This window comes from Podarcis filfolensis, assembly GCF_964270895.1.
Source record: "Podarcis filfolensis genome assembly, chromosome: 5".
NCBI lineage: Eukaryota > Metazoa > Chordata > Lepidosauria > Squamata > Lacertidae > Podarcis > Podarcis filfolensis.
In genome coordinates this window covers 21,677,717-21,703,742 of record NC_139608.1, presented here as the reverse complement: position 1 = coordinate 21,703,742, position 26,026 = coordinate 21,677,717, and the positions used below count along the sequence as shown (strand labels likewise).

General features: G+C 46.1%; 1 protein-coding gene across 8 annotated transcripts in view; it reads right to left on the bottom strand.

Annotated features, from left to right (window-relative positions):
* Nucleotides 1-14,939, bottom strand: part of PLCH1 (phospholipase C eta 1) — a 141,833-nt gene extending 126,894 nt beyond the window's left edge. For 4 of the 8 annotated variants that reach the window (XM_083613030.1, XM_083613032.1, XM_083613033.1 and 1 more), the window contains exon 1: nt 14,559-14,939. The gene's annotated coding sequence lies outside the window, so the exon portion shown is untranslated. The remainder of the gene's footprint in view (nt 1-14,558) is intronic. The other 4 variants (XM_083613025.1, XM_083613035.1, XM_083613037.1 and 1 more) reach the window with 1 other exon arrangement.
* Between the last annotated feature and the right edge of the window lie 11,087 nt (nt 14,940-26,026).

The window sequence follows — 26,026 nt, the reverse complement described above, 5'->3', positions numbered from 1 at the left end:
GTCCCTTTTAAATACCGGGCTATGCGCTTCAGAGCTTTCCAATCCTGAACAGTAGGATTGTTAGCATGTCTGCTAAGCAGGTTAGTGCTTACAGCAATGTCAGGTCTTGAACATCTAGCAATGAAATTCAACTTGCCTAGAATGCATCTGTACAGCGTTGTGTCAGAAAACGCTTCAGCAGTACTGTCTACCTGGTAACCTGTCACCATCGGTGTGTCTGCTGGGTTTGCATCAACCAAATTCAACCTGGTTAATACATCAGCAATTTTCTGTGTTTGGTGTACCAGAAAATTACCTGCTTGGTCCTTCTCCACCTGCAGAGAAAGATAGTTGGATACCTCACCAAGATCCTTCATGTCAAAGTGTTCCTTCAGCTGAGCTAGGGTGCTTTGGTAGAAAGCCTGATTCTTCCAAAACATCAGAAGATCATCAACAAAACATAAACAATACAGTTTGTTTTGCCCCTCCTCCTTGACAAACACACACGGATCAGCTTTGCCCTGGTGAAAACCTAGAGAAAGCAACGTTTCAGTGAGTTTTGTGTTCCAACACCTGGCACTCTGCTTGAGACCATATAAGGATTTCCGCAGTTTACAGACCATTCCCTTCTGTATCTGCATCCCGTCAGGTGGAAGCATGTACAGCTCCTCCGCCAAAATCCCGTACAAAAAAGCTGTATTTATGTCATGATGGGAAACATGCAGTTTCTCCTCCGCAGCGATCTTGAGCATCAGCCGAATGCTCTCATACTTGACCGTGGGTGAGTAGGTCTCGTGGTAATCCTGCCCTGGTACCTGTGAAAAACCTCTGGCAACCAATCTGGCTTTGTGTCTGACAACCTTGCCATTCTGGTCTGTCTTGGCCTTGAAGACCCATTTGCTGCCAACCAGTCTCATCCCTGGGACTACCGGTACCAGCTCCCAAGTCTGGTTCCTGTTCAAGGAATCAACTTCAGCCTTCATGGCATTAAGCCAAGGCTCAGCATCTTTAGAGGTTAACTCCTGGACCTCTTTGAAGCTTGAAGGTTCCCACACCTTCTCTGAGCTACTAAGAACAGCAGTTGCTGTCTTAGCAAACTCATCAGCAAATCTCTTTGGAGGTTTGCCTTTGGTCGCCCTTTCAGACCTGCGAACCAGACGCAAGTGTTCTGGACTCATCTCCTCCTTCTTAGGAGAAAAGCGACCAATGGTGAACAGTGGTTCTTCCAGTTCATTGTCAGACGCATCAGATGGTCTGACTGAGGCCTCTGCGCTCTTGTAGTCTGCTGTGTCATCACTGTCACTGACAGCAGCAGCAGCGCCGCCCACTGAACTGGAATCAGAACTCCGATCATCATCATCATCATCATCCACAGTTTCCTCAGCTTTCTCAGCATGATCTGCTTTCTTCACATCACCTTCATTCTCCTCTGGGTAACTCTGGAAAATTCCCACATTTTCCCCCCACTTGGGATTGTACTCAACACTCCTTGTGAACTTTATGGATTTTGAGTTAGTCATCCATACTCTGTATGCACCTTTATCGTACCCCATGAACAAACCATGTGCCCCACGCTTCCCAAGCTTGTTGCTTTGTGGGGTGTGTACCCACATGTCAGAACCAAAGATTCTCAAGTGCTTGGTGTTAGGTTTCTTACCAAACATTTTCTCATAGGGAGTGCAGCCAATAGGTGATGACAGTCTGCGATTAAAAGTGTAAACAAAATTCGAGAGAGCCTCCCCCCAAAACTTCTCAGGGAGGTTGGCATCATGCAACAAGGTTTTTATTCCTTGCAGCAACGTTTGATTTGCTCTCTCCGCAAGCCCATTCATCCATGGCGATCTAGGCGTTGACAAGTCATGCTGGATTCCCTTCTCAGTCAGGAAAGCTTCAAACTGCTGAGAAGTGAACTCCCCGCCCCGATCAGTAAACAGACAGCCAATACGTTTACCATGAGCATTCTCCAACCAAGCACAGAATGCCTTGAACCTAGGAAATGCTTGCGATTTCTGCTCGAGCATAAACACATGAATGTACCTGGAAAAAGAATCAATTAGAACCATGAAGTACCTTGCCCCTCCCAAAGAGGGCGCTAGAGGACCTACCAGGTCTGCGTGAACTAGCTGGTAGGGTTTGGAAGCCTGCCTGCTAGACTCCTTGCCTCTTGGAGCAACCTTCACCTTGTTCTCTGCACAAGATACACACTTCATGTGAAATTTACAAGGTTTGATGTCCAAACCTTCAACCAACCCAGGCATCTTGGCTAGCGCTTGCCAAGAGAGGTGACAAAACCTTCGATGTGCATCATGAATGCATCCTGCATGAAGAACCTTGTTAGTTTGTGCAACACAACAAGTATCAGCATTAGACACAGCAACATCATCATAAGTTAGACAGAACAAACCATCCAACAACTTTGCATGCAAAAAGTCCTCTTTGCCTTTTCTGATGACACAGACATTCCTCTTGAATGTAATCTCAAAACCACGCCGATTTAGCTGTGGGACACTAAGCAAATTGTCCACAGCTCCTGGAACAAAAAGAACATTACTAATTGTAGTATGCAAACTTTCAAGTTTCACAGTCCCAACTCCTGTAGCTTGCAAAGTCCTTCCATCAGCCAGCTGGACCTCTCCATCTTGAGGTGTGAAGGAGACAAACAGATGGCGGTCTTTGGAGAGATGGCGCGTGGCCGCAGAGTCAACAATAAACCTGGCCTTCCCCTTTGAAGCAGATTTGCTGGCAAACAAAACCTTGTTTTCCACCAGCGTGGGCTTTTGCAGCTTGCCTTTAGCCTTTGGTGAAGCTGTGCCAGCATACATAGCCTTGTTTTCCACTGGCGAGGGCTTTTGCAACTTGCCCCCCTGCTCCTGGACATCAGACGTGCCTTCAAATTCTGGCCCTGGAATTATAGTTTTATCCATTTCTCTGTCCGAGGAACTGGAGTGGCTTCTGATATAGTATGCCAGACTCCAAACTGACGCAGCAAACTCTCACACCATTTTGCCCAGGTCTCATAATTGTCCCGATTTAACTTTGGGTACTCAGCAGCTTCAGAGGCTTGGAAAAACTCCATTCCACCTCTTAACATCAGCCGTGAGTCTTCTTCACTTCAGAGACTCCTTATCTTGGCACCCATAAATCACGAAGCCTGCTTGGCTCGGCTCCCAGGCCAATTAGGCCAGCCGGACATCAAAGACGCTGCCGCGGCAACAGAAAAGCCTCTGCTTTCGCTTTTCCAACACATACCTCAGCAGTCTGTCGCAGTCCTACTCTCCTGCAAGTGCCGTGAATCTGGGCCCATAACCTTGTTGTTGGGATACTGCCAGGGAGATAGAGTCCATCTGAAGCTGCCAAGCTCAGTGCCGGACGATCCATCGACCTCCCGTAGTCACGCAGTATCAGCTATTTAGCGACACTAAGCCTGTGGCTTAGAGCACACTCTTAACAGCAGAATTCACACAGCAAGAAGTTGCACAGCATGAGAGCAGAACATGCATATTTACAGTTTATTTGGCGTTGGTCATAACAAAAGAAAACATGACCGTCTGCTCCGACTGCTCAGGCATAACAGACGAAAACGAAAGGAACATATAGCATAAACATCCTGTGAGACAGGAACTTACGCAGGCTGTGACACAAACATCCTGCTGCCTTTTAAGGTGGAACGGAAATATCCTAACATAAGCTAGGTTGGCAGGAGCAGGGACCGAGCAACAGGAGCTTACCCCGTCGCGGGGATTCGAACTGCCGACATTCTGATTGGCAAGTCCTGGGCTCTGTGGTTTAACCCACAGCGCCACCCGCGTCCTGCCAACCTAGCAGTTCGAAAGCACGTCAAAGTGCAAGTAGATAAATAGGTACTGCTCCAGTGGGAAGGTAAATGGTGTTTCCGTGTGCTGCTCTGGTTCGTCAGAAGCGGCTTTGTCATGCTGGCCCCATGACCCGGAAGCTGTACACCGGCTCCCTTGGCCAATAAAGCGAGATGAGCACCGCAACCCCAGAGTCGGTCATGACTGGACCTAATGGTCAGAGGTCCCTTTACCCTTTACCTTTAAGGAGTAAGCTACAGTTCCCATTATTCTTTGGGTGAAACCGTGTGCTTAAAAAGTATGGTATGTATGCAGGCCAAGTCCCCACGTGATCTTGATCTCAATAGGTCCTCTCTAGAGTTGGGGTTGTCAAGCAGTCCGCTTCTCTTTCCTTCCCCCATTAAGGTTACTTAAAACCCTCTCCTAATGTAAGGAGGAGAAAACAAAGACAGATGGCCTGCCTGGCAGCATTGACTGGTGTCTTTGCCCCAGGGGCATGCAATACAAAGGAAAAGGGAAGCCGCACTTTAAGGCCCCCCCAAAGGAGGGATGTGGACCCCAGGGAGGCAAAGACATCCTCTGTTATCAGCTGAAAGGGAAGGACATGCAGCTGACTCTATTGTGCCAGCAGGGAGAAAATACCACCTGGCTCTGCCAGGATGTGCCAGAAGAAGCTTGCATCTCCCCAGTAACTGTTTGGGCCCCCCTGTAAGGAAGGCAGTGTCAGAAAGCCCAATACTAAATAATAGTCATTATGTCACAAACTAATCACCAGCCATCAGAATACGTCCCCAGAGGCAAGTGGCAGATAACACAGAATGATGATTAGATATTCCTTTAAATTTTCTGCTAATCTGCAGAGTACAACGGGTTGTCTTCTGCAATGATTTAGCAAATACTCTCTTATCAGGTGCCCTGCATGGTGGAAATAATGATGATAATGATAATAATTATTATTACTTATACCCTGCCTATCTGGCTGGGTTTCCCCAGCCACTCTGGGTGGCTCCCAACAGAATATTAAAATCACAATAAAACATCAAACATTAAAAACTTCCCTAAACAGGGCTGCCTTCAGATGTTTTCTAAAAGTCAGGTAGTTGTTTGTTTCCTTGACATCTGAAGGGAGGGCGTTCCACAGGACGGGTGCCACTACCGAGAAGGCCCTTTGCCTGGTTCCCTGTAACCTCACTTCTCGCAGTGAGGAAACCGCCAGAAGGCCCTTGGCGCTGGACCTCACTTTCAATTGACATGAGTGATTTCAGACAAATCACTCTGATATTTTCAAATCATGTATAGGGCACAATAACAGACTATCACAGTTTTGTTAAGTGTAGTGCTCTCTGGTTCCCCCTTTGGTGGGGAGGGCCGTAGCTCAGCAGTTGAGCATCTGTTTTCACACATAAAGGTCTCAGGTTGAATCCTGGGCATCTCTAGGTAGGACTGGGATAAACCTTTGCCCGAAACCCTGGACAGCTGCTGCCAGCCAGTATAGACTAGCCTTCCCCAACCTGGTGCCTTCTAGATGCTGTGAACCACAACTCGTATCAGCTGCTAGCGATATATATTTTCAATTATTATTTTTTTGTGGAACTCTTACACTTTCCCGCCTGCTCTAAACCATACGTATTGTTCAAGGTGAGCAGCAGTTCCCAGCACAGCACCATGATCTAACAGTATGGTCAAACGCGATGCAACAAAGGTAAGCCCAGCAGATAAATAAAAGTCTTCAGAGAAAATGTTGCTGAGGCAAAAAGCCATCCTGATCTTATTTTACTTTTAAAATGATGGCTATTGTCAGGGAACTGCCATCGGAACTAGAGGAGGAGGCGAGGCTCCACAGCGATGCTGGAGAGGGGCCGGGCAAGCAGGGAGAGAGGCAGGTCTCCGGCTGGGGAAGAAAATCAGTGCAACACCAGGGATAGAGGGGGGCCGATGGGGGAAGCAGAGAGGAGGCTCCAGGACTCTTCGCAGGAGACCAGCGAGGAGAGCACAGGTCCTTCGCTGCCCGCACCCACCCTGCGCAGAAGACTTCCGCGCAGGGAAAGTAGGCGGCGTCTTGGCGTCAAAGAACTTCTTTGCTGGAAGAGGTTCAAGAAACGCCCACTGACGGATTCTGCTAGCGACTGAACAGCCACGGAGTGGATGGCTGTCCAGACAGAAACGGTTTAACCAGGCAACCTAGCCCAGAGCAGCGGTAACTTACGCACGAGCAGCCCATAAAGCCATTACAGCTATGCTTGGCCTCCACAGCTGGAATAAATAATAATAATAATAATTTATTATTTGTACCCCACCCATCTGGCTGGGTCTCCCCAGCCACTCTGGGCAGCTTCCAACAAAGATTAAAAATACATTAAAATATCACACATTAAAAACTTCCCTGAACAGGGAACAGCCTTCAGATGTCTTCTAAATGTCAGGTAGTTGTTTATCTCTTTGACATTCCACAGGGTGGGCGCCACTACCGAGAAGGCCCTCTGCCTGGTCCCTGTAGCTTTGCTTCTCGCAGTGAGGGAACCACCAGAAGGCCCTTGGCATTGGACCTCAGCGTCCGGGCAGAACGATGGGGGGTGGAGACACTCCTTCAGCTATACTGGGCCGAGGCCGCTTAGGGCTTTAAAGGTCAACACCAACACTTTGAATTGTGCTCGGAAACGTACTGGGAGCCAATGTAGGTCTTTCAAGACCAGTGTTATGTGGTCTCCTGCTTGCCGGTTGGCCACTGTGAGAACAGGATCCTGGACTAGATAGGCCATTTGCCTGATCCGGCAGACTCTTCTTTTGGTACTGTGTCTTTAAAGCTGGCAGAACACAAGCAGAGAGGGGCCCTCCAAGTTTCGTGGAGTCCCATAATTTTGGTGCCACTACTGAAGGGGCCCTGTCTCTAGTCTTGGCCAACCATGTTAGAGGAATGAGGAGTGGGGAGGGTGGTTGAGGAAAAACAGTTCTTTGGATATCTTAGACCCAAGCAGTTTAGGGATTTTTTTTTTATAAAAAAAACCTGTAGGCTCCAGGTGCTTAGCTGTTGTCTTTTCTTATAAGGGGTCTTTAATGTGTGTTTTCCCACCAAGTCTCTAGAGATCTGGACCTGCCACCTGACAACAAAGGCACATCCCTGATTCAGCAAGAGATGTAAGCAGAGCTGTGTCCTTGCAGGCATCGCCACCTGTCTGCCTTTTGATCTGTTGTGTGCCATACCTGGAGTCTGGCTCACACAGTGTGGGGTGGGTGGGCAACAGGGACATGGAGGGAACAGCAGCCTTGCTTCCTGCTGCCTCTGGAGGCCAAGGCTGCAAAGCTAACCCCATTTACCTGAGAGTAAAAGTACAATAGGGCTGAGTAGACATGGTTGGGGTCACTCTGCAGAACTAGATCCCCAGGCAATATACTCCTAAGTAAGGGACTTGGGTGGCGCTGTGAGTTAAACCACAGAGCCTAGGACTTGCCGATCAGAAGGTAGGCGGTTCGAATCCCCGCGATGGGGTGAGTCCCGTTGCTCGGTCCCTGCTCCTGCCAACCTGTTCAAAAAGCACATCAAAGTGCAAGTAGATAAATAGGTACCACTCCAGCGGGAAGGTAAACGGCGCTTCCGTGTTCTGCTCTGGTTCGCCAGAAGCGGCTTAGTCATACTGGCCACATGACCCGGAAGCTGTACGCCGGCTCCCTCGGCCAATAAAGCAAGATGAGCGCTGCAACCCCAGAGTTGTCCGCAACTGGACCTAATGGTCAGGGGTCCCTTTGCCTTTACCTTTAAAAGTGCAATAGGGCTGAGTAGACATGGTTGGGGTTACTCTGCAAAACTAGATCCCAGGCAGTATACTCCTAAGTAGGGGACTATCAGGCCTTGGAAGGGGATAACTATATGCTAGAGATGGACTAGACATAGTTCTTTGGCCTGATCCAAGAACGTTCCTCTGATGGCCTTATTTGTGGTATGTCTCCCATCAATTCTTGCTGGTGCCAGCTTTTCTTTCATTTCAAAGGATGGCAAGTACTGTTTCACTTGCCCTGACTTTGTAGTCATCTGGTGTGAGCAGAGTTCAGGCTATCGATCCTGCTGAGTTTTATGATTAGTCATTAGAATTATTGGCTATTTAGTTGCAAGCCCACTCACCCTATGTTCAATTCCTCCCCACCACCACCCCTTTTTTTTACACTAAAGAGAGCCATAAGCCTGTCCAAAATAAATAAATAAAACTCATTCACTGAGCACAAACTTCACATGCAGAAAGTCCCACCATAATCTCTGGTTAAAGGACATCAAGAAGGAGATCTAGAGCAGGGAATTGAGTGGACCACTAAAACAGCACTCATGGGTTTTTTTTCTATAACAGTCTGCCTATGAAGGGTTAACATATTTCCATAGGAAGGTCATGTGGCCAAGCTATGCATTCAATATGTGACCCAGGGCTTAAGCCCAAATCCACAAACTAATCAGTGGCGCTTTCATGCGCTTCTGTCCTTGCTGTACAGATGGTGCTCTGCAGGACTAGCCATTGCTCACTGACATGTGAAGAGGTCATTAATCTTCATTGACACTCAGAGCAGCATCAATTTACATTTCAATCTATACAGAATTATCTCCTACTCAACCTCCTTCCCCCTGTGTGTGTGTGTGTTTTGCCAAAAGGTGTGTCAAACCTAAAAGGTTTGTTTCCACAGGATCGGTTTTTGCACTTCCCACATCTTGTAAATTGAATTAAACGACGTACGTTAGCTAAAGCGTACAGTCATTCACTCGCTCCTTTTTTATTCCACATCAACCATATTTTAAAAAGTGGCATCAGCCAGACAACGGCCTGGTTCACACGTAACGCAAAGCCAAACCAGAGTTTAGTATGAACAAGCACACTCTCAGAAAGGAGATTATGGCCACCAGCAGTCATTTCACCACTGCGCTGAGCTAAGCTATAGTTTGGCTTTGCACGTTCTTGAAACAAACCATGAGTTGTAGTCAAGGCTCTTTCACACTAAGCCACGATTTGGTTCAGAGTTACGCGTGAATGAGGTCGACAGCAGGTCTCACTTGTGAAAGCATACTAGTCTTTTCTTTGTTGTCCTTTAAAATGTCAACAATTAAATGTACCCATTTCACATGTATGGCGTAAGCCGATCTCAAGTCAGTTTACCATATACTAGCAAAATATCTTCTCTGACTCTTCATTTCGTAAGACCCAGGGTGGTAAAGCATCTAGTATGTTGGACTAAGACTGGAGAGACCAAATTTCAAATCTCTGCTCAGCCGTGCAATTCTCACTTTGGGTCAGCTGCTAATCCTCCATCTATTTCACAGGACTGTTATGGATTAAATAAGGGTGGGGTAGAGAAGAGTCATGAACACAATTATTTACTTGTGTTTTATTAACAACAGCCATGGAGCCCCTGGGTACCAAGTTGGCGACTCCGGAATAGTCAAACAAGCCTAAACCTCTTTCAGACTGAAGGTGAGGACAGCCATCCATTCCTAGCCCAGGAGCCAAGAATACTTTTCATGTTACACTGGATGGAAGGCAGGAACCTGAAACCTAGTGGGTAGTTGCCAAACACAAGAACCTTATCCATGTTATAATAAAATAATTATTGTTGTTATTATTGTTATTATTATTTACACCCCACCCATATGGCTGGGTTTCCCCAGCCACTCTGGGCAGCTCCCAACAGAATATTAAAAACACAATAAAACATCAAACATTAAAAACGTCCCTAAACAGGGCTGCCTTCAGATGTCTTCTAAAAGTCAGATAGTTGTTTATTTCCTTGACATCTGGTGGTAGGGCGTTCCACAGGGCGGGTGCCACTACCGAGAAGGTTCCCTGTTGTGACGTGGGGTTTGTGATTTCAGCTCTCTTGACATAATATGCTGGAGACAGTTCTGTAGTAACACTTCTTTATTCAAGCAAACAAGACTGAGAACTGAGGAGGGGAGAGCTACATTTATAGGGACAGGGAACTAGCTACAAAGGATACATTTTGGAGGGAACAATATCAGGCAATCACAGTTCTGCCTTTTGGAGGAAACCAATAAGACAGAGGATCCAAATACAGCAGCTTAAATGAACCAATAGTAGCTGTACCCTCTGGAACCAAAAGGCAGTTACTTTACCCTAATGCAAATACAGACAATAGCAATACAGATATAAAATCCTTTGACTCAATACACAACATTCCCTATAACCTCACTTCTCGCAGTGAGGGAACCGCCAGAAGGCCCTCGGAGCTGGACCTCGGAGCTGAACGATGGGGGTGAAGACGCTCCTTCAGGTATATGTATTATAGTATTTTAATATTTTTTTGGAAGCCGCCCAAAGTGGCTGGGGAAGCCCAGCCAGATGGGCAGGGTATAAATAATACATTATTATTATTATTATTATTATTATTATTATTATTATTATTCCCATGCATGATTGCCATTGCATGAAGAGGGCTGTACAGTCATACCTCATGTTACGTTCGCTTCACGTTACATTTTTTCAGGTTGCATCCCGCAGTGACCCGGAAGTACCAGAAAGGGTTACTTCCGGGTTTCGCCGCTCACGCATGCACAGACGTGCAAAATGATGTCACATACATGCGCAGAAGCGGCGAATCGCAACCCACATGTGCACAGACGCGCTGCTGCGGGTTGCGTTCCTTTCATGTTGCGAACGGGCCTACAAAACAGATCCTGTTTGCAACCAGAGGTACCACTGTATTTGCTGGCCACACACACACAGTTACATCCCCATCATGTGACCCTGCCATGCTCCATATGTTGGAGAGGAAGAGTGTACCAGATTTTTTGGGGGTGTGCTAGAACCTACTATTCAGGACTCTCCAAAGCTAATGACTGTATAAATATAGCTAGGCCGAGTCTCCTTCCCTAGATACTTCTCAAACTGTTTGGATCCTATAGCTTTTTCGTAGAAACCCATTCATGCAAAATGCACCGTTCCATCATTACATGCTTGAAAGACTTTCTGCCATTGAAGTAGCCACAGTTAAACAGACCACTATCCCAAGGAGAAGATATGCCCCCCTCCACACACACTCCCAGTGCTGATGCTTTCAGTCATCCTAGAAAATAGGCCTCACAGGGTGAAAGGACTGAGGCATTTACTCCATTTCCTAGGCAACCTCACAAGTTGAGTCGGCATTGTTAAATCTTGCACAGCTAGAAACAGAGCCACCAGTTGATGACCGCAGTCTACAAAAATAGGTGGAAGAAAGATAGGGGGATGCTCTTGTAATGCATCACTTATATCCAGCTGAATAACCTCCATGTTCTTCTGCAATATATCCTATGCAAAGCCAGCAATAGTTTTGCTGCAACAGAAGCATGGGAATTTGAACCTGGAAAACTCTGTACGATTATTGCAGCTTTGAAATCAGAGGGGTCGTTGTCCCCCACCTCGAATTTCAGACTCTGAATCTGTTGCTGGGATAGAAACTAAGAAGATTCCAAGCATAGTTCCACGGTTCTCACATTTTCCTTGCTTGCATGACTAAGTAAACGCCTGCCTCTGAAAAACCAACAGGAAAAGAAATGGGAGTCTCAACTGAGATATTCTAAGTTTGAACCAGCTCATGAAGAAAAGAAGCCTGAACTGTTTTATACTGCAATAATGGACACATCAATTGCATAAAGAGAAATGCATCCCTTTATTATCATACAACCCAAAGACGTTGGTCCTGCCCCTTTTCACAGAGCCAGGATATCAGCTACCAACCAGTGGACTCTCCAAAATGCACACCAACTGTATTGGAGGAAACAATGATATTTATTTGGAAACTGGCACAAGAAAAAGGGGGAAGCGGGGAGGTCACCAACAAAAGTTATATTTCTGGATGAACATCATAGAACTTTAAAAAAAAAACCTGCAGTGTTTGGCAGCTTGAAAGAAGATGGAAGAACAAAGGCAAAAGCTGGTCTAAGTCCAAAGAATTGCAAAGACTGTTGACACAAGAGACCTAAGCATATTGACATGCACCAGATGTAATCCTGTTGGTAAACAGGCACAGAGACCAAGACTCTTGTTTTGAAAGGCAAGGAAATGGTGCTTTCCAACTGGTTCCCTGAGCCTTTAATGGCTCTCTTGGGTCAGCAGTGACAGCTCACCAGTGCCTTAAAGGGGCAGAACAGTGCCGCAGGAAGCCAACAGGAAAAACAATCAACCACTCATCAAAGGGTTCACCTTTTGCTCCAATTTTCCTGTAAATCAACTCATCTGTTTAATACATAGAACATATACTGCAAGAGAGGGAGATTTGGAAACTGGGCATCCGTATTTCTCAAAAACCTCTCCACTGTCTATAGGAAGAGCACATTCCCCACTTCACTTGGAGATCAATCATCAAACCAGTCACTGCTGGCTTTGTTTACATATAACTTCATCCAATATCAAAACAGAAACGCCCAAAGTGTTTGGCCTCATTTAGGCAGCCACTTCTCTAAAGTGCTGTCAGTGATAAGATAGAGACTTTCAAAAAGAAAAGAATTCTAGGACATTCCTAATAATAATAATAATAATAATAATAATAATAATAATAATAAATCAATAGCCTATTGGTCCTGCAGCCCACTCTGTACATTTACTCATAAATTAATTCACTCACTTACAGGAAACTAAGACCCACTGAAATGCATGGAACTTACTTATGAGTGGACAAGTATTAAACTGCATTGTTACTTCCAAAGCAAGCACATCACAGAATTGGGCTGTAAAACTGCCATGCAAAAAGTTTTTTTAAAAAATAATATATTGAAATGTTTTTTTAAAAAAATAATATATTGAAATATGTAACTGAGGGCTTTAAAAGGGGATGTGTAAGGAACCAAATCCATCCTGAAAGGGTTACTTTGCTGATAAATAGTTTCCAATACAGAAAAAGTGAATATACACCACATGGGATAAATGTACGCTTACCCATTTTGGTATACATACACTTGAAAAAACACAGCACAAGTTATGAATACATATGTATCTTTATTTTCACCTTCACGGAAGCAATATCAGTTGTAGGGAAGTAGAGCAGTGCAAAGTTTTCCTAGACACCCCTAAAGTTCTACAGAAGTTAATGGAACTTACACATGTGCAAAGTGAACATTTTGGCTTTCCTTCTAAATTGCATTTGCCTTAAATAAATAGTAGCTAACAGTTTTACTACCAACAACAACAACAATAGCCCCACATTTATACAGCGCTTTCAAGTGTTCATTTCCTTGGAAGTAATCCCCAATTGAAATAAACTGGGATTCACTTCCAAGCCTAGAATGACATAACTTCTCACTTATAGCACTTCTTTTAATTTACAAAGTGCTTTACAATATTGATTATGCTTGCCCACAACAGTTGCAAAATGCTTTGAGGATGGGTGGCTGTTGTTGGGTTGCTGTTGTTTACAATCAAGTGGTATATAAACTGGATGAAATACAATACTAATAATATATCTCAGGCCGCTTTTCTCCCCATTTTACAGGTTGCAAACTGAAGCAGAGAGCTGTTGACTTTGCCAGTCACTTAGGATGATGCTGTGCGAGTGGCACAAAATCCAAGCCGGCTTTCTCACTTACTCACTCACTCACTCACTCACTCACACTAAATTCAGCTGAAAGGCTTCTGGTCCATATTTTAACCTTAGAATCCTGGACCAGGCTGATCAAACACAGTCAATGCAGGACAATTTATCACAAAGATCAACGAGCGTTTGTGAGAATACATGCTGCCTGGAAGCTGATCCTGGCCACCAGCTTCTCCTTGACTTGTTATCTCTCTCTCTCTCTCTCGCCCTCCAAAACATGCAACAAAGGGAGCTCTCCAACCCCCAACCGCAGAGGGAGGGAGAGGAGAAAGGGTGATGGTTTTCTGGTGGGGAGAAACCCTTTGGTGAGAGCAGCTCCAAGCAATGACCTTTTTCCTGGCAGGAACCAGGGACGATCTGGAAAACCAGATGGGAGACAATAAAGACACCCTCTTCCCATTTGGCTCCCAATCGACTTTTTACAAGAGGTGAGATGCAACCCGGGAAGATGGGATGGCAAAATTCTCCTACCCCCACCTTCCCCTTCCCATCCATCAGCTTCTACAGGTTCCAACCATAGCCGGTTAATCCTCTGCACGCTTTCTTGCAGTGGCGCAAGCAGCCCAACAGTCCCGGTGGGACTTTACCTTCCAGCAAACATGCACAGGAGTGGAGGATTAAGATTGCGGTGTCCTTGCTTATTTGAAGATGCCGTTGCAGCTTGCCAAAGGCAGTTGCAAGTTTACGTTCCAGCTTAAATTAACGCGCTTCGGCCGGGGCGTTTTTGCAGGATCGGGGACACGATCCACCGGGGTGTTTCCCAGGAATTTAGGGGAGCTTCTCTTTTCGCCCCGATGGCGTGCAGGTGAATTGGCCGGTGGGTCGCAACCAGTTTGAGGGGGGGGGGGGAACAAAACAAAAAAACACCACCTTACAATATCAGCAATGCAAAGAGGGACTCGCCGTAGATCACCCCACTAGGATCCGGTGGGGGGGGGTTCACATTGCAGGTTTAGCCCCCTACCCATGGGCGTAGCGAAGGGGAGCAGCTGCGTCCCCCAATCAATAAAAATCAATAAAATACATATTTAACTGAGGTTCTGCCCCCCCAAACAAAAATCCTGGCTACGCCCATGTGGTTGCACCCTCCTAATAGACAAAGTGGCTGAGAGGCTAGCCTCCCCAAAGCCCCCTTCCAACGGCTTATAGCTCCAGGAGGTCGCCCCCTTGCAAAGCCCCTCACTCTTCTGCAGGATTCGCACTCACCTCTCGGTTCCCAGCTTCGGGACTTTTGCTTTTTCTTCTTCTTATTACTCCGCCGCCCAGAATCAGGCTTGGCTTTTTAGGGTTTCTGCAGTACTTTCCGGAGATCCGCGCCGGCACCAGCTCGCTTCGGCTGCCGCCACAACCTGCTTTTCTCATTCAAACATACAACAAACCACCCCCGACGGCGCGGCGGAGGGCTGAGAAACCCGGCGTGGATTTTGCCGGATGGGAATTCCCAGCTCAGCATGCAGGGACACTTGCCAGAAGTTAATTAACTTCTCTTACATTTCACTTAGCAGATGCCGGAGCTAAAATCGGATTGACTGCTACAGTACCTTATCTTACACGGTGTCATTACTCCGTGCAATTGTTGTAGACTGCAGGTAAAACATCTGGGTTCCCCCACCTCAGCTTTTTGATGAAGCAGCCTATAATTTTTGTTAAATAAACATATGGCGCACATGGTTCATCTTTTAAGGATTTGTTCTTATTCTTGTTTATCAGAAGAATATAGCAAAGATTCTATATTACATTATCCATGCACTGAGCTTTGCAGGCTACAAGAAAAAAGGAAGAGGCTCTGCCCTGAGGAGCTTGCAAATCAAATCCGACTTGGGGAGAAATAACAGAGGAAAACAAGAGAATGCCTGGGCACAGGGGTAAACACTAAACAGGGAAGCGTTACAAGGTTATTGCAGTTGCACAGTCACATTGACAGCATTTATAGCACTTTAAACGGTAACAGTTTGCACCAAAGAACAATGTGAAACTTTAGTTTACTTTGTCACAGACCTACAATCCCAGCACCTTTAAGAAACTACAGTTCCCATGATGCTTTGTTGTGGGGGAGCCTTCTGCTTTAATCCTATGATGCCTCTGTGATGCTGAGTTCGAGATTTAGCTGTAGGAGGAGGTTGCGCCAAAGCTTTCATGGGAAAAGTAAGCTTTGAGAGGAGATCATTATTTATTGTTGTTGCTATTAATCACATTGTACATGTATGTCTCGAGGCAAACTGTAAACACATCTTTAAAGCAGCTATAAAAAATTTTAAAACAGTACCAAAAAAAACCCCAGCCTAAAGTAAGTTTCAAAAGAGCACGAAATGAACCCAGATAGCTCAGTTAGTTAGAGCATGGTGCGGGTTCAATCCCTGTACAGTGGTACCTCGGGTTAAGAACTTACTGTATTTTTCGCCCTATAGGACGCACTTTTTCCCCTCCAAAAATGGAGGGGAAATGTGTGTGCGTCCTATGGGGCGAATGCAGGCTTTTGCTGAAGCCTGGAGAGCGAGAGGGGTCGGTGCGCACCGACCCCTCTAGCTCTCCAGGCTTCAGGAAGCTATCCGCAAGCCTTGGGAGCCCAGCGGGAGTTCTTAACCCGAGGTAATATTTCTGGGTTAGCGGAGTCTGTAACCTGAAGCGTCTGTAACCCGAGATACCACTGTATAGGGCAGCTGCCTATTCCTGCATTGCAGGGGGTTGGATGAGACGGTCCTCTGGGTCCCTTCCAACTCTACAATTCTATGAGCACCTTTTCATCCAGCTGGGAAAGCTTGCTGAAATGAAAATATTCCCCATTGCTTCTTGAAAGTACAGCTAGTAGGAGCCTGCCAGTTTTCCCAGCAGGGATGCTGTTGCCGGAGAAGAGGGGCAGCCACGCTGAAAGCTCTGCTTCGAGCTGCTGTGGATCTGAAAGAAATACTGTAAGGAGAGGAAGCACCCCACAGGTTTCTCCCCCGAGAGGCAGTTCCAAGGAAAAGGGGTTGCAAGCAGTGCCAGATTTACATATAAGCTAAACAAGCTGTAGTTTAGGGCCCCACCCTCTTGGGGGCCCCCAAAAAAATTAAAGGAAAAACAATAGATGTACATTTACAAAATATAAGATAAAAAACAAATAAAATAAAACCTACATACAGCAACAGTGTTTTCTGTTGTGTAGGCTCCTATGATGTAAGTCATGGGCCCCGCCTGCTAGCCTGCTCCCTCAAATATCACTGGTTTGCTCCTTTCTGTCTATAGGGTGCCTACATTCTGCATGGACTGGTTGCATGGTAACATGTGCAAATGGCTTTCGATACTTGTTAGGTCCATAAATTACCATATAGCATATATTCAACACAAAAAACAACAACAATTTGTTGTTGGCAAAGGACAGCTGGACATACAAAGAGCCCCATTACCTTCAGTAGCTTAGGGCCTCATCAAACCTAAATCCGGCTCTGGTTGCAAGGGAGAAAGAGCAGAGATCAATCAGTACAAAAAGAATACTTTAAAAGAGAGAGAGTTGAGTATGGAGGGTGAGGCGAGCATCAAGGCAGGCACCGCAATTCCGCAAAGCAAGACCAATATGGTGTAGTGGTCAGTGCCAGGTTAGTACTCAGGAAATCCAGATTCAAATCTCCACTCAGTAGTTTAGTTCATTGGGTGACCTTAGGCTAGTAACACACACTGTAAGCCTAACTTACCTTTACAAGGTGGTTTTTCTTGGGAGGATAGAATCAGGGGAAACCGTGGGCCTTGCCTTGAGCCCTTTGGAGGAAAGGCAGAGAATAAACGTACAAGAAAAATAAAAGAGACCATAGCAGGAAACACCATCTGCTTGGTGTTGCTGCAAGGCCCTTCTTCAGCCAGGCCTCAGTCTCCTTTTTGTGCCACATTATATACTGCCCCGACACGGGTGGTGATGTGGGTTAAACCACAGAGCCTAGGGCTTGCCGATCAGAAGGCTGGCGGTTAGAATCCCTGCGATGGGGTGAGCTCCCGTTGCTCGGTCCCAGCTCCTGCCAACCTAGCAGTTCGAAAGCACATCGAAGTGCAAGTAGATAAATAGGTACCGCTCTGGCGGGAAGGTAAACGGTGTTTCCATGCACTGCTCTGGTTTGCCAGAAGCGGCTTAGTCATGCTGGCCACATGACCCGGAAGCTGTACGCCAGCTCCTTCGGCCAATAAAGCGAGATGAGCGCCGCAACCCCAGAGTCGGCCACGACTGGACCTAATGGTCAGGGGTCCCTTTACCTATATACTGCCCCAGCAGATCAGGGGAAATGTGTCCTAGAAAACACTCACTGCTCACTACAAAATTCTCCAAAGCCATTAAGTATCTCCAGCCACCTCTAGAAATGTCAGTGTTTGATAGCAGACAAGTCAAATAAAAAAGTCAACAATTTGACATGACACTATCACATTCCTACAACAAAAATGCATGGGTTTGTTTTTTTTAATAATAAAACAACAACACAGTGGAGTTCCAGCTTTGCACATGTTGCTTTTCATTTTGAGGACACTCCAGTGCTGCCTGGAGAAATCCAGTGCCAGGAATTCCGGCATATCCTCTCCTCCTTACCAAATTCAACCTGCCTCTATTGTTTGCTGGTTCAAAGTCTGCTTGGAGGAACTGAGCAGCTTTTCATTCACCTATTTCAAATTCTCCTCCAGTGAGAAAGCCAAGGAAGTTTGGGGCACATTGTTTAAGCAACTGCCAGATAAATCACAGTGAAATCTCAATACTGGAAAATGAAAGCTAGCTTATATGGAAAACTGCCCTAACCAAACACCCAGGTCCGCCCCCCCCTTCCTTCTAGCGCAGAGCATAACAATATTGATTTGCATCACATTTTATGACAGGTTATGACAAATAATAGTATCTATTACCAAGCATTCTTAAATAGGGTGTTTCAAGCATTCGAGGTGCCTTTCCGTATTTTTGCCCGGTAATCCTTGCTACAGCATCTTAGACAGCATCCTAGACAGCATCTTAAAAAGCAGAGACATCACCTTGCCAACAAAGGTCCGTATACTTAAAGCTACGGTATGTTTTTCCCAGTAGTGATGTATGGAAGTGAAAGAAGAAGGCTGATCGCCGAAGAATTGATGCTTTTGAATTATGGTGCTGGAGGAGACTCTTGAGAGTCCCATGGACTGCAAGAAGATCAAACCTCTCCATTCTGAAGGAAATCAGCCCTGAGTGCTCACTGGAAGGACAGATCCTGAAGCTGAGGCTCCAATACTTTGGCCACCTCATGAGAAGAGAAGACTCCCTGGAAAAGACCCTGATGTTGGGAAAGATTGAGGGCACAAGGAGAAGGGGACGACAGAGGAAGAGATGGCTGGATAGTGTTCTTGAAGCTACCAACATGAGTTTGAGCAAGCTGCAGGAGGCAGTGGAAGACAGGAGTGCCTGGTGTGCTCTGGTCCATGGGGTCATGAAGAGTCGGACATGACTAAATGACTAAACAACAACAACAATCCTTGCAACAACCGTGTGAGATGGATTTTAAAAACCATGTGCAGGCGGGCATGGTACAGGAAGGAGGTTCCAAGAGAGTGGTGGTTTGCTTGAGGGTTTGCAAAGCCGTGGCCCTCCAGATGTCGATGGACCACGACTCACCATCCCTGACCACTGGCTGGGACGGATGGGACTTGGGAATCCCAAAGGCACATGTAGTTCCTAAAGCCATGCACAGAGTAAGCCTAAACATACTGGCGCAGAATTAAGTCTCCATCCTTAATGTATGTACAAGGACTGCAGCTGTAGCCAGTTCACAGCTGTGGTGAGGTCTGAGCAAAGCCTTCTCTAGCCAGTTTGCTGCATCGACTCTTCTGTTTATTATGAGGAAGAATCTAAGAAACTGTGCAAGTTTCTTGGGGGCAGAGGCATCACTCTTCTACTTAACACTGGCTGCAAAAGAGAATTATTGTCAGTCTGATTTGCCAGCTTAGGAGACAGCTTTGAGGAGGGGAGGGTGGAGGGGGAGAACTGTGACCTCTAGGAGCAGCTAGCTTAAGTTTCACCTTTTCATCCCTGTCCAGCAAGGGACTGGCTGAAACCATAGAAACAGCCCATTGATGTCATTCCATTCAACTCAAGTGACTGCAGTTTCATGGCAAAAGCATCTCAGGACCCCCACCCCCAGTGAAGAAACTTTATCCAAAGGTAATTGGATGTGTCATGGTTGGGAAGTTGTGCGTCTCTATAATGCCAACAAAGCAAGTCCCTGCTGGAATTGGGTACCTTTTATCACCTCTGCTAAAATAGCAAGAGACTTGCCAGAGAAATAAGTCTACCTGCCCGCAAGGATTTCCTATCTCACACTGAAGTAATTTGACCAGATATTTCTGGCAAACACTAGCTTAGTGGTCTATCCGAACGGAATAGGAACGTTCCTTTTGGGAACCAAAAGAGGGCGAAGCTACCTTTTCTTAAAAGATACGATAAAATCCTGAAGTTATTCAAATCAACAATGGAATGCCCCCAGATCAGGATTTCATTCCACTTTTAGCTTGTGAATCCTGCTCTAAAGCCATGCTTTAAACAGTTGAACAATTTAAAATAATTGTGCAGAATAATTATTATTAATAATAATAATTAATAAATTATAAATAATGGTAATAATGATTAATTAATAATAGGTTAATGGTGTAGGCAACTTTAGTTCAAAGAATTGCGGAGGAGGGTAGGACATGGCCCTGCACTTTATACAGTGGTACCTCGGGTTACATACGCTTCAGTTTACATATGCTTCAGGTTACAGACTCCGCTAACCCAGAAATAGTACCTCGGGTTAAGAACTTTGCCTCAGGATGAGAACAGAAATTGTGCAGTGGCAGCACGTCGGCAGCGGGAGGGCCCATTAGCTAAAGTGGTGCTTCAGGTTAAGAACAGTTTCAGGTTAAGAATGGACCTCCGGAATAAATTAAGTACGTAACCAGAGGTACCACTGTATAAAGGTAAAGGTACCCCTGCCCGTACGGGCCAGTCGTGTCCGACTCTAGGGTTGTGCGCCCATCTCGCTTAAGAGGCCGGGGGCCAGCGCTGTCCGGAGACACTTCCGGGTCATGTGGCCAGCGTGACGAAGCTGGTCTGGCGAGCCAGCACCAGCGCAGCACACGGAAACGCCGTTTACCTTCCCGCTATAAAGCGGTACCTATTTATCTACTTGCACTTGGGGTGCTTTCGAACTGCTAGGTTGGCAGGAGCTGGGACCGAAAGACAGGAGCTCACCCCGCCGTGGGGATTCGAACCGCCGACCATACGATCGGCAAGTCCTAGGCACTGAGGTTTTACTCACAGCGCCACCCGCGTCCACAGTTATACCACTGTATAATCATCCTTTAAACCATTTCTGTACCACAATATAGCAAACTGAGGCAACAAATGTTACAAAAATACACAATAAAACCATTCGTACAAATTACTAATAAATATATACGGTTATCAATTTCTTCTCCTCCTGACATTCCACCCCACTCAGAACCTTTGTCTCCTGGCTCTCACTAAGGGCCCAACCCTACAAGTCAGCTCCCCAAACCTCACAGCAAAGAGGGTGCCTGAAATCTGCTGACATTCGTCCCCTCTAGGCTTGCTTTTATGGCCAGACACCAAAGTTGATGGCACTTCCTCAGTCATGTTCCCTTCAGCAATGTCCCAATCCCCATCTAGAGACAAGGCTTATTTCTGCATGAAGTTCCCTTTGCCCACACCATTCAGATCACTGCCTATCACAGGTGTAAAGTGGATTTATTTATTTTCAACTATGTGCTCTAAGCAAATTGATACATACAATAAGCAGAGTAACAGCCTCTTTCCACACCTAAAGAAAATCTATCAGGCATGCTACATCACAAAACAGAACGCTGCAAGCATTCTGAAGCACTGTCTCCCCCTTCCTTTTATTAATTAGTCATGTTTCCTTTCGCGGCTGTCCTTTTTTTTCTACTCCGACTGAAGTTCACCACTATAACCCCTTACATGGATTTCGGAATCATCAACCAACAAGTTTCCAAGCATTACTCCCTCATCAGTAGGACTAGAAACTTGGGTTTTACAAAATGACTCGAGTCTCGACGATGGTTTCATTCGATATTCCACTTACCACGAAAAGTAAAATGTTGACCAATTCTCGCAACGGAATAGCGGAAGAGGCAAACATGTTTCTAGATAGAAATTTGGAAGTATTATGTCCACCAGCCACTGAGGCCACCATGAAGGAATTTATCGCATTCCCAGACTTTTAACAGCAGGGTTCCTGCAGTCATGCTGTTTTTTCCAGGACTCTTTACTATCTTCACCCCAGCAATGAATCTTCACTTAATCACTGAAGATGCTGCTACACAGTAAAAATAGATGTTGATGAACTCTCCAGAGTTCCCCAATTCAGTTTCCCCACCTGGTTGCCACAAAGTTCCTTGTTTCTACCCTTGTTATATCCAAAATGTACAGGGAAAGGCTGTGCAGGTTTCCAAGCACAGCACAAAGAAACTCTTCCCCTGACTGATATTTAATAAAAGCTTGACTAAAAGAGGGCAGCAATTGAACCATTGTAAAATACATTATTTCTAAAGTTTAGGCTAGTTTCATTTGCACTCTTCCTCAAGTCCTGTACACTGGTACCTCGGGTTAAGAACTTAATTCATTCTGGAGGTCTGTTCTTAACCTGAAACTGTTCTTAACCTGAGGTACCACTTTAGCTAATGGGGCCTGCTGCTGCTGCCACCACACAATTTCTGTTCTCATCCTGAAGTAAAGTTCTTAACCCAAGGTACTATTTCTGGGTTAGCGGAGTCTGTAACCTGAAGCGCCTGTAACCTGAGGTACCACTGTAAACCGAATTGGTCAGACCACACCTGGAATACTGTGTCCAATTCTGGACACCACAATTTAAGAAGGATGCTGACAAGCTGGAATGTGTGCAGAGGAGGGCAACCAAGATGATCAAGGGTCTGGAAACTAAGCCTTATGAAGAACAGTTGAAGGAGCTGGGTATGTTTAGCCTGGAAAAGAGGAGACCGAGAGGAGATGTGATAGCCATCTTCAGATATCTTAAGGGCTGCCACATGGAGGAGGGAGCATGCTTGTTTTCTCCTGCCCTGGAGGGTGGGACTCAAACCAATGGCTTCAAGTTACATGAATGGAGATTCCTGCTAAACATTCAGAAAAACTTTCTGACAGTAGCAGCTGTTCGGCAGTGGAACAGACTTCCACGAGAGGTGATGGACTCTCCTTCCTTGGAGGTTTTTAAGCAGAGGCTGGATGGCCATCTGTCATGGATGCTTTAGCTGAGATTCCTGCATTGCAGGGGGTTGGACTAGATGACCCTTGGCTCCCGTCCAACTCTATGATTCGATGATTCTTTAAGATGGTGCCAGAAGCTCCTGGCTCTCAGAACTCAAGAGAGGAGGCTGTTTTCCATGCTAGATCCCAGTCTAACCAGTCCGATACTCTCCCCAGCACATGCATGACACTACCACCATGTAGGCAAGTCCTTAAACCAGAGCTGTAGCTTGGGGAGGGGGAGGTGCTGGCCAGATTTTTGCCCCAGGTGAAGCCTCCAGAGAGGTGCCATTGAGGCCCCCAGCCTGTGTGTGCACACTTGAGGGGATGCTAACTGGGTCTTTGACCCAAGTGAAATAAAGACTAGTTTTGCCCCTGCCTAAACACATTCACAGTTCCTCTTCTGCAATAGTGCAGCCCTGCAAGAAGGGGGAATATGCTCTGGTATATAGTAAAGGTAAAGGGACCCCTGACCATTAGGTCCAGTCGTGGTTGACTCTGGGGTTGCAGCGCTCATCTCGCTATATTGGCCAAGTGAGCCGGCGTACAGCTTCTGGGTCATGTGGCCAGCATGACTAAGCCGCTTCTGGGGTACCAGAGCAGTGCACAGAAACGCCGTTTACCTTCCTGCAGGAGCAGTACCTATTTATCTACTTGCACTTTGATATGCTTTTGAACTGCTAGGTTGGCAGGAGCAGGGACCAAGCAATGGGAGCTCACCCCGTCAAGGGGATTCAAACCACCAACCTTCTGATCGACAAGTCCTAGGCTCTGTGGTTTAACCTACAGCGCCACCTGCGTTATATACAGTGCAAGCCAGCAAACCTGCTTCTCTGCTGTCTTTCATCTGGTGGGAGAACGTGGGGGTGGGGGCGATAATCATGCTTTCCCAAATTAATTTCAGAACACAACTGCACTCTGACAGATTTGCATAGGAAACATTAGTGATAGATTGAGTTCAGCATCTCTTTCAATGCCAAGCTATTAATTCTAAAGTTTGCTTGACAAAAAAATACACACGTACATACACAGTGTTTAAACAGTGGCATCATTTTCAGAAAGGAGCAAAACCTGACGGGCAGCAACAGTCCAACCTTCCCCAGATTTCTGCTCTCAATATGGTTTTGGACTCCCGACTCTCATCGGACCCAGCCAGCATGGCCAATAGGGATGATGGGATTTGTAGTCCGGAACATCGAAAAGATGCCAGGTTAAGCAAGGATGGTCTACGGAGTGTGGGAACAGATGCTGGAAGTAGCCTACAGAGATGCAAACTGATAGCATTGTTGGCCAACACAGACTTGAACCTTCCCTCTCCGCAATCACTGCTCATCAGTCAAAATTGCCTCGTAGCATGAGGAGTGATCCTTGAGCTATTAGTAGAAATTGACTGAAATGTTACTAGCAAATATAAGAGGATGCTCGTCTTACCTATTGACGAGATGTTTGGTGCCAAAAGCAGCCAAGTCATTTAAAATTCATTTTCAAAAGTTACCTCTCGAAACATTCAAACAGCGTATATTTTTAGGTTGTTGTCTAATATTGCTGGTAGGTAATGAAAGCAATGTACATGACATTTATTTTCTTCTTCTTTAAATAACTCCTACAGGTGAAAACCTGTAGTTGAAACCTATAGGTGAAATCCTACAGGTGAAACTCCTACAGGAACGCGGGTGGCGCTGTGGGTTAAACCACAGAGCCTAGGACTCGCCGATCAGAAGGTCAGCGGTTCGAATCCCCGCGACGGGGTGAGCTCTCATTGCTCGGTCCCTGCTCCTGCCAACCTAGCAGTTCAAAAGCACCTCAAAGTGCGAGTAGATAAATAGGTACCACTCCGGTGGGAAGGTAAACGGTGTTTCCGTGCGCTGCTCTGGTTCGCCAGAAGCGGCTTAGTCATGTTGGCCACATGACCCAGAAGCTGTACACTGGCTCCCTCTGCCATTAAAGTGAGATGAGCGCCACAACCCCAGAGTTGGCCATGACGGGACCTAACGGTTAGGGATCCCTTTACCCTTTACCCAGGTGGAATGCTTGCAAAAACAGCAGCAACAACAACACAAATACTTAAAGTTTATCCGCATCTGCCTGAAATTCCATTACTGTAATAATTTATTCAATGCAAAAAAAAAAAAAAGAAAAAAGAAAAAATGGGGCTGGGGAGCGGAAACACAGAACAGAATATGGCATTATTTCTGACACAAGTAGCAAAAAACAGTGAGCCTTGGCTCTGATCCAGAAATGCTACACAACAGAAGTACTCGGTGTTATCAGTTCTGGTTGAATTTTGGGAGCAGAGTTGGGGGGGGGGGAGAAGAGGGGAAAGGAAACTCCCGGCTTTGAATACCCTGCCCCCAGCTGCACTCCTACCCCTTCCTTATTGGGAAAGCCCAGCTTCTGTTGAAAGACAGCTCAGGTCTTCATCAGGAGCTAAGGTGACACAACAGAACTGAAGAGCCTTACAAAGTGTTGCTGCTGACCTTTAAAGCCCTAAACGGCCTCAGTCCAGTATATCTGAAGGAGCGTCTCCACCCCCATCGTTCTGCCCAGACACTGAGGTCCAGCGCCAAGAGCCTTCTGGTGGTTCCCTCACTGTGATAAGTGAGGTTACAGGGAAGCAGGCAGAGGGCCTTCTCGGTAGTGGCACCCACCCTGTGGAACGCTTCCCACCAGATGTCAAAGAGAAAAACAACTACCAGACTTTTAGAAGACATCTGAAGGCAGCCCTGTTTAGGGAACCTTTTAATATTTGATGTATTACGGTATTTTAAGATTTTGTTGGGAGCCACCCAGAGTGACTGGGGAAGCCCAGTCAGATGGGCGGGGTATAAATAAATTATTATTATTATTATTATTATTATTATTATTATTATTATTATTATTATTACATACTGCACGGATGCATATTTTCATTCGTTCTTTCATACTGCATGGGTGTTTTGCAATCGGCACAGCTGCTGCAATGAAAAACCTAGTTTTGGGTTCGCTGAGAGGCATGGCGGGGTGGAGGAACAGCTTTTGCACTGCCTTAAAAAAATATACTAAAAAGGCATTGTGGCAGAGCCAAGGACTGTCCAGGAAGGACATGATTATTGTTCAGTGCAGTAAGCAAAGCCCCTCGCCAAGGCCCCTCTTTCCAATTTAATGCCTCTTAGCTGATAAAGGATCCAGCTCAATTCCTCAACTCTGTCTTCACTCTTCTGTTGATACACCCATGCACACAGTACTAATTATTAGGAGTCATAAACAATAACGACACTCTCAGGTAATATGGCACTGCCTATTGATTTATCCTTTCGACAAGACATAAGGTACAGTCCTGAGATGCAGGCTCACAAAAAGGGCTTCCCTCACTGTTGGCAACCACAAAATTTGTGCGTGCACCAAGGGCCATCTGTCATAGCCAGTAACAGATGCTCTG